At 45.7% G+C, this 9,061-nt stretch overlaps 1 protein-coding gene across 2 annotated transcripts in view; it reads left to right on the top strand.

Annotated features, from left to right (window-relative positions):
* znf407 (zinc finger protein 407) overlaps positions 1-9,061 on the top strand; it is a 134,645-nt gene that overhangs the window by 50,138 nt on the left and 75,446 nt on the right. The window lies entirely within an intron of this gene.

The raw sequence follows: 9,061 nt of genomic DNA, 5'->3' as shown, positions 1-9,061 counted from the left end.
GTGTGTGTGTGTGTGTGTGTGTGTGTGTGTGTGTGTGTGTGTGTGTGTGCGTGTGTGCATACTTTTCCGAGAAGTGTAGAAGTGCGATAGCTTCGAGTAGGAGGCAACAGCATCTATAATAACACTTGAATGGTGCATTGTATAAATTCTTAAGCCGTACTCTCACTCAATCTCCAGGAAGTCCATTGTTTTATTAGACCTGAGACAGCTGACATCTCGCTGAGGAAATACTCTGAAACTTACTCCCGGGCGAAGAAAAAGTACTTTTTCCGATAATGTCAAGATGTCAGATGTCACATTTGCGGTTCAACTTCCCGTACCCAGAGAGTGCGAACTTCCACTTTGTGCAATCTTTCCTCCCCGCCAACAGTTCTGGGTCTTTGAGTCTAATAAGTCATTCTTTGATAGGATCGCTGAATATTAGATCAGTAGCGGAGCGCTTTATTTTGTGTGCCCTTAGCTGCCCTTCTGCGAGGCGCGGGGATAATGAGAGTGGTAGCTGGCCGACAGACGGGCCTGACATCCCAGCTACGCCCTTCACTCAGCTGGCTGAAGGAAAACGTCAATACGGAGGCCTTATGTTTTATGGATTATCTGCTGTAGCAAAACTACAGTGAGAGAAATACAACTCTCGCTTGTCATGTTGCCTCAGTTCTTTTTTTTTTAATGTGCGAGAATTAGAGGCTGTCTTCCTTGTTTGTTTCTTTTCAACTTTCACTCGCTCCTCGGTTTAAACGTCTCTTCCGGTCGCTCAGGTCTGAGCACCGGTGACCCCGCCGTTCTTTGATTTACTAAAACCTACATTTTCCACCTCATTTTGAAGAGCCATAGTTTTGGGTTTTCGGACATATGTTTGATTTTCTAAGTTGCCATTTAGAATAGATACTGCAGTGCATCTTTGCTAACACAGTGTCGTGCGTGTCTTGAACAAACTTGTTATTATAAATCTCCTGTGCAAATTAAACACACTCCACGCCTCTAGACTTTCATGTATTTTATTTTTATTTCCGGGATTTAATTATTTATTTTGATCGCTCTCTCTTCCTTTCTTTTCTCCGCTCATTCCTTCTTCTTCTTCCCTTTCTTCACCCTCTTTTTCATACATTTAATTTGTTCTCAGAGGACAGGCAGATACAGTGTACAGTAAACAGACTGAATAAATCATGTTTGCCTTTTTTCTTTTCATTCTTTTTATATTTTTTTGAGGGGGGGGGGGGGTGTCTCAGGGATGCTGTTGGTTTATATCCCCAGGAGGCACAGGGGAGGCTTGCTGTTGTAAACGGACCCAAGTGCAGCCCTGTTATCCGCAGTTTAATCTGCCCACTGGGGGCCAGAGAGAGGTCGGGGGTGGGGGGGGGGCTCATCGCAGCTCCTGGTCCCTGAAGGAGCACAGAGGGTGCAGAGGTGGGGACGGAGGTGAAGAGCGCAGGCTGGTGGCTTTCCCCTCAATTAGACTCTTTAACAGGAAATGAGGCCCTGCTGGTGTGTTTTTCCTGTTATAATGACGCCACGGTCAGCTGAAAAAAAGAAGAAGAAAACTGGTCACAGTCACACCGATACATCAGTTTGACTGGCTGATTAAAAATATAATGCCGACATCAGCAGTGTTGTCTACCTCTAACGCAGCAACCTCGCGGACCGCAGATGGTCAGTTTGTACTCTCGCTGCACCTTCGTAGAAGTCATCGCAGGCCGGCGAGGAAGGAGCCAACGCAACAGCTTCAGGAGTATCAATGCGTCAAATCTTAAAAATGGAAGTAAGCACCTCTTGCCTCAAGGAGCCGGCTCAATGGATTACATCAATATGTCCTTCAGCTGCATCCTGTGATGGTGTGCTGAGCTGTTCCAAAAGTGTCCAAACTGCCAACAATACTATTCTGGCAGAATCTGATGTTTTTAAACCATAAATGATTATATTTTGATGCTGTTTGTTATAAACACAACATGCAACCTCCTGGGGCATTTCATGTTCTGACCTTCAATCCAAACCGTTTCAATACAGGCTTTCAAATGTCAATTCTTCGTAATATTATCAACTTTATAAAAATATTTCCAGGAATGTAAAATACTTTTGCTTAGTGATAGATTTAGTGCCAAAACGAGGTTAATACTATTGGAAGTACAAAGAACACAAATAAGCTTTTTTTTTTATTCTTCACTCCCCACCCTTCACCTCTTCTCCCAGCATACACCACACACACACACACGCACACACACACACACACCTGAGGAGACCTTCTAAACATAAGGAAACCTGCATTACAAATTACTGCACATCATAGAAATTGTGCAGCAAGCTTTTTAAAATACCAGCGCTGCCAGTGAGGCGCTTTGTAATTTATCCCTTCACGGCTGTTAGCTGCGCCGCGCAACGGTGATTTATTTGGTTTAAGAGAAGTTTTGTTTAGAGAGATAATGAGCAGGACTTCTCTTTAATGATTTAACACGGTGCGGTGGAAAGGAGAGAGGAGGAGGGGGGGGGGGGGGGGCACATATATTTTTCATATCTTTAACTGCACTGCAGAGAGGAAGGGAAGGAAAGGAGAGAGAGGGAGATGCGTTAGCAAGTGAAGCTAACGCCCTTTAACAACCAGTAGTTTTGATTCGTTTTGTTCTAAAATGAGACTCTTTCACCTCCTCATAACGGGGGCCGGTGTTTTGGGATGTTATATGTATTTCATTTAAAAATGTTTTTCGGGACATGTGTCTTCACACTGGATAGTGTTTTCTCTTCTGTTTTTTTCCATAAAGGCGAATCATATTTGTGCTGATCCCACACAATGTGGCAACTAATACAAGTCTGTTTTTGAAGAGCGCGTTAGTCAATTGTGTAACTGTCTGTACCTCGTCGTTTTTACACCTCTCCTTTCATCTTGACACCAAATCCAGTATTATTCTCTCTTGTTCAGCGTTTTCAAGTTTCTCCCCTCGCTTAGGATTCAAATCCCAAATTAAAGCAGTTAATTAGAAAATATAATGATGCTGAGTAGCATAATATGCAAACAGTGCTATGATGCTCTGAGCTGGGGGGGGGGGGGGGGCTCCGCAACACTGGAACTGCCATGAGCGCATAACGATGATGATATCAATAATAGATTACTTCATCAATCGCCGCTCTCTGGAAGATGGAAATGCGCTGTTGGGAAGGGACTGCATTTTTATTTTTCACGATTATTATTATTTTTCTTCTTCTTCTCCTCCTCCCTCCCTTCCCCCCGTAGCTTGGAAATGTCTTGTTTCATCTCACATTAGGGTGTGCTCTGCGTAAGTGCAGGTGGAACTTGCTCTCCCTCTAAATGATCCTTTAATGGAACAGTGTGCACTGGAGCTGGGAACTCTATGGGGCGCTGCCACTGTCGATGAGAACTTCGCCTCAATCAATCCGTCAAGCCCCATCACCTGCCTCAGCAGATGATCCAAAAACCCCTTTGGAGAGGCAAAGTGAGCTTTTTATGTACCTCCTCTAAGACTAGAGGACACATACACACACACACACACACACACAAGCATCATAAGTGAGAGGTGTCTGTTTCATTGAGAGGTTTGACGTTGATCAGTCGTCAGAGGAATGCTTTGCCTCCCTTTTTAAAAAAAATGTTTTTATCAAGATCATCTTAGAATAGATCAAGTGCGTGCTTTGCTCTGGCACGGGGCATGACAAAACTAAATCAATTCGGATGTTTTATTTATTTATTTATTTTGCCGTCCAATATCTGTTACATTATGGGATGTTTCCATAAGCGGATCTCTCAGAAGCCCGAGCAATATTGATGCAAAGTCGCCTCCCGCTTCCCTCAAACAAAGCGACAGCACCGCAAACTGCATTTGCCGCCGCTCCTCACTCCCCGGTTCCCGTTCTCTCCAGCTTATCCGGATGCTCCATCATGATTTTGTTCATATTCCTTCATTTCACCTTCTTTCTCTCCTGTGGCTTTTCTTTCTCCATCCTTCCGTCACCATCTATCTCCACATCTGCAAATTTGACACCGCGTTCAGTTCGCCCCATCCGCTGCTACAGGCCCGCTTGTAGAACATCCATTAAACTCAGCCTTGTAAACTCAGCAGAAAGCCTGCCTCCTCAGCCCTTATTCTTGATGCCTCCCCGTCCGTCTGTCTGGCTGGCTGTCTGTCAGGAAAGCAGTCGCTCTGTCTGTCAATAAATGTCTTATCTTTCGACTTCTTGTTCCTGTCTGTTTATCCGTCTCCCTGACACGTCGGCAGCTGTCTCGGCTCTCCAGGGCTGCTGTCAGCCAAGTGTTGGTTTCTGTTCTTCTGTCAGTTCACCTGCCTGTCACAGCTCCTCAGATTAGACTTGTCAACTCACCTCCAGGTTTTTCCGCTTCTCCAGGAAGAAGGTTTATGAGAAAATAAACAAGGAAGAAACACATTGTTTACTCAGAAGAGTAAATTAGTTGTGACGTTGAGAAAAGTTTTTTTTGTGCGAGGGAGTCTCCCACTTCAACTGTAAGTACAGTTTTGCGGGAGCAATATCCTAAGACATTGACCGAGCTAATGCTTGTGTAGCATTTCTAACGTCAATGGATCATTGTCAAATTAGTTGTGACGCCTTTTTTATGAGAATGCGGGACTGACTGTCACACCAGTGACACTCTTCTTGTAGGTTTTTCTAAATTAAGAACAGCTTTCCCATAAATCCTGGTGCTGCTTCACATACCCTGTGTGGAAGTTGGGTTCAATTAAAGGTGGTGAAGATGATGAATAGACAGAAAGGGGAAGAATTGTGTGGGGGGGGGGTGGACGAAAAGGATGGACACAAATGGGGGAGAAGAGTTGGAAGGGAGGCATGGCAAAGCAATGTAGGGGAAGGGAGCAGAAAAAGAAATGTAGCAGAAGAGATGGATGGATGGGTGGAGGGCATATTGAGATGAGTGGTATGAGAAACGGGAGATGGAAGTGACGGGAGATGAAGGGAGCCGAGATGGCGGAGGAGATGGAGGAAGGAGAGTGCGGAGGGGAGCTACCTGCTGCTGATGGCAGTCAGAGTCAGTGAGGGATGGAGGGCGATCCAGCTGTGACATTAAAGCAGCAGGTGGAGGCCATCATTAGGACTGGCACAGGAGGCTGGATGAGCCCACATGCGCTCATTTCTTTGGGGCCCAGCGGACCACTGAAGAGAGAGTGTGTGTGTGTGTGTGTGTGTGTGTGTGTGTGTGTGTGTGTGTGTGTGTGTGTGTGTGTGTGTGTGTGTGCCTCTCCTTAAAAAAGAGCTGAAGCACAGTCCCATAACTTCAGAGCCCCCCCCTCCACCTCCCCTTTCATCTTTCCCACATGGAATCGCTCTTCCTCGCCGGGTTTCGGTGGCTTCGCCCGGTGAGGGTTGAGCGGTTCCTACATCTGGTAGCTCTCTGCTAATGGTTTTTCATTTACCTTTTAACCAATCGCAATACAGCAGTTTGTTCGATTTCAGCTTCATTCTTCAGCTCATAGCTTTTCCTATGTTGCGGTCACGTTGCGGCGGCGCACAGCAGGCAAAACTGGATGTTCAGTCGTTTTCAAAGGGAAAACGATAAGAAATTGTGCCAACTGTTCACTTACTTTTATCTTCTACAGCCATAGTTAGCACAACTCGCACAGCTGTTTCCTTTTTTTTTTTGTAATTCACGCTACCTTTTGTCCACCTTGCTGATTTAGTCTTCTGGTAGTTCTTTGTCTTTGAGAAAATAAGTTTGGTTTTTGGTAATTCACTCCATTCCCCCAGCGTGAAGATGAAGAACACAATATGTAACGTGTAATATCACACGTTTATTAATGAAAAGGCAGACTCAAAATGAGCAGTCGCACACACACAAATGTGTTACGTGTCCTAATATTTAGTTTATAAGAGACATTGACAGTAGTGCCCTGTTTGATATTGAACCAGACGTTGCGTTTTCCACCACACAGGTTTACATTGGCTTGGCTGACACACGTTATAATGTTGCAGCCACGCCATTCTTGCACCTGACGTCGGGTTAAAAAAAAACCAAATCTAGGTCAATGTATAGAACAGATATTGAGTTAACTTTACAGAGTACCAACGGGGTGTTTTGACCCATTGTTCTATACAAGTGTTGGGTTGCTGGACTAAAAGAACCTTTCTGTTGAATGGTTCTCTAACTGTGCGGGGCTGCTGGGTAAAATGAACCCAATATGGCGTCTGAGCTATAGTTACCCAGGCTGGGTCACTTTAAAACCCATCTGGTGGGACTTTTTTAAGGCAACTATATGAGTGAAAATGTCAGACCCCGAAAAAAAAAAAAACCCAGCTGAAAGTAACTCAAGCTAAAGTTGGCAAAGTATGTCACGTCTGACCCGGCTCTTATCCCAGCATGCCTTGTGCACGGCTCTCGGGAATGGGTGTGCGTGATCGGAGGGGCGGTGGGCTGCGGCGCGTCTAAGCCGAGCGTGGCTCCAGGCCCTTTCTTAGATCTGCCATCCCTTCCGGACCTGTAGATGGGCCTATCCAGGAACACCATTAGGCAAATGAAGTTGTTTGTATCAAATATTGACATGTTATCTCTTCATCATCGGGCGGCGGGGAGGGAAGAGAGAGAGAAAGATTGTAACTGTGGGTAATTGAGCCGTGTCTCCCCTGCTTATCGGTAAAGCTCCGGCACGTCACGGACCTAACGAGCTGTGGCGCGCCGATTAGTCTGAAGGGAAAGTCGAACGTGAAACACCAGAGTCTCCGTCTTTCTTTTTCCTTTTTCTTTTTTTTTTTTTCCATATCTGCAATGGATATTATGAGCCTCCCTGGAGGGCAGAGGCACAGCCTTATTAGTTCAATTCATGGGGGGGAAGAGAATTGATATGGATGAATGGCATGTTAAAGTATCCCTTTGTTACAATAACCATCAAGGCTGATGGTTCGGGCTGATGATGCAGCCCAAGGCAGCGGGACGACAAGCTGAGGCCTTGACCTGGATGGCAGAGGATGCACACACACCAAGGGCAGGGGGCTGATTACACACTGCCTTAAACAAATGGATTTGCCCCTTTTAATATTTAGATACAGGATCTTTCTGTGTTAAGTGTGTGTGTACGCATGAGACATAGGGTACTTGCGCATGTCTGTTTTTGTGAGTAAAGACTGTCTGTGTGTGTGTGTGTGTGTGTGTGTGTGTGTGTGTGTGTGTGTGTGTGTGTGTGTGTGTGTGTGTGTGTGTGTGTGTGTGTGTGTGTGTGTGTGTGTGTGTGTGTGCTTCCCGCATTTAATCAGAAGTAGTACTTTGGGTGTGTTAGATAATCACATGGGGAATAGCTAATTGTAAATGTAGCGTCGCCACTCTTTGTGTGCATTTTCACTTTGTGTGTTGTTATTGTGCACCTCTGTGAATATTAACACCCATTTGTGTGTGTGTGTTCGTGCGTGCGTTCGTTCGTGCGTGTGTGTGTGCGTGCGTGTGTGTGTGCGTGCGTGCGCAGCCTGTGCCAGGTGCCTCCACAGGGCATTACCCATCTTGCACTCTGAGAATAATCCAGTACAAAATGGGCGAGATGAGAATCTCACAACATGCCAGTTTGATTTGTACCCCTTGCTATCAAAGAATGCTAATTAAAATCATATTTTGCATATGTCTTGTCTTTCATGCGCATATGCAAATTGCCACTGTTGCCTTTCAGCACTCTGTAATTAGGTTTATGAAGGACAGCTGTAATACATAATTAACAGAAATGTTTGCAAGCTCTCTTTTTTTTTCTTTTTTTTTCTCTTTCCCCACGTCTAAACACGACGACTTAAACAAGCACGCGTGAAGTGCTCCGCGGCCGTGCTTCTCCCTCAGATATATTGATTAATTAGTTTGCCCCCTCCACCCCCTCAGAAATATCTTAATTATGCCGTTTGTTTATTTATAGATGACGCCGTCAGTCAGAGGCGCTTCCTTCCAGTGGGCCAGAGAAGCTCAGCATTTTGATCTCGCCATTCTGCCTGATTGGAGTGTACAAGATTTAGTCATGCACTCGCTCCCAGTTTAACTCCGAGGCAACGCTCTGGACGGGTGGATGGATTGAGTTGGAGAGGATTGAGAAAATGCAGAGTGACGATAGTGAGGCAAAAACAGTGGAGCATGTTTGAATATTTATATGGTGGTGTTAGTTAGCGTCGGCCTCAGGGGCCCAGATGACGGACGGGACTCTGGGGCCATGATGGGATGGAGGACACAGCCGTGTGTGTGTGTGTGTGTGTGAGTGTGTGCGTCCAGACGTTAGATGAGGAGGAGGAGGGGGTAGAGAAGGGCAATAGCTGACATAGCGACATAAATAGTGAAATAATTATGCTTTGGCTTTATGAAAGACTGAAGAGACAGGAGGAAAGCTTCAGAAAGGCGCAGGCGGGGCTTGCCGGAGAGAAAAGAGAATAATGATCTACTTGGAAGGAACAAAAGTGAAAACCTCCAGAAAAGAAGAAATGGGAGGAGTGATGGATGGGGGGGGGGGGGACTCGAGTGTGTGCGGTGACAGTGCCAACCACGTGACTGTCGGTTCAACTCCCTCGGCCTCTTTCATGTAGCTCCATCCTCAGCTCTCAGATGTGGTCATTGTCTCTCAGATGCACGATAATGGAAAGTGATGGGTGCTAAATGAAAAGGCCAGGGGATGAAAACTCTGCTGAAGCAGCTTGGATGTCAGAGTAGTTAGTCCTGTCATCCGTTCATTATGTTTTCATATGCTGTTTGGGAGACGCGGTAAACTCAGGGCCCTCGACAAAGTCCGGACATTGTGGTCACTGTCGAGCCGTGGTGCCCTGGTATTTCTTTTGACTGCGTATGCGTGCAACTGCATTTGCTGTAGATCCGTGTGCATGCGAGTCCTTGCACGCGTGTAGGTCCGCATACTTGTTTGACACATTGATGCACAACATGTGGAACTAGATTCTCACTTCGCTGTCTGACCGAAAAGGTGCTCGTAAAACAAACGTTTCTCAAGCTTCATGCTGCTCCTGCGGTGCAAAGTTTTCGTGTACTTTCAAGTCGTTTCTTTTGCTGGTCTGTCATCTATTAGCAGAACAATAGCTTCTCCTCCCACAAACCTGTTTATGGCCGATTATATTCAAAAACTCA

This window comes from Pholis gunnellus (genome assembly GCF_910591455.1).
Source record: "Pholis gunnellus genome assembly, chromosome: 8".
Taxonomy (NCBI): domain Eukaryota; kingdom Metazoa; phylum Chordata; class Actinopteri; order Perciformes; family Pholidae; genus Pholis; species Pholis gunnellus.
Note: the sequence above shows the minus strand (reverse complement) of the source record. Positions and strands in the feature narration are given on the sequence as shown.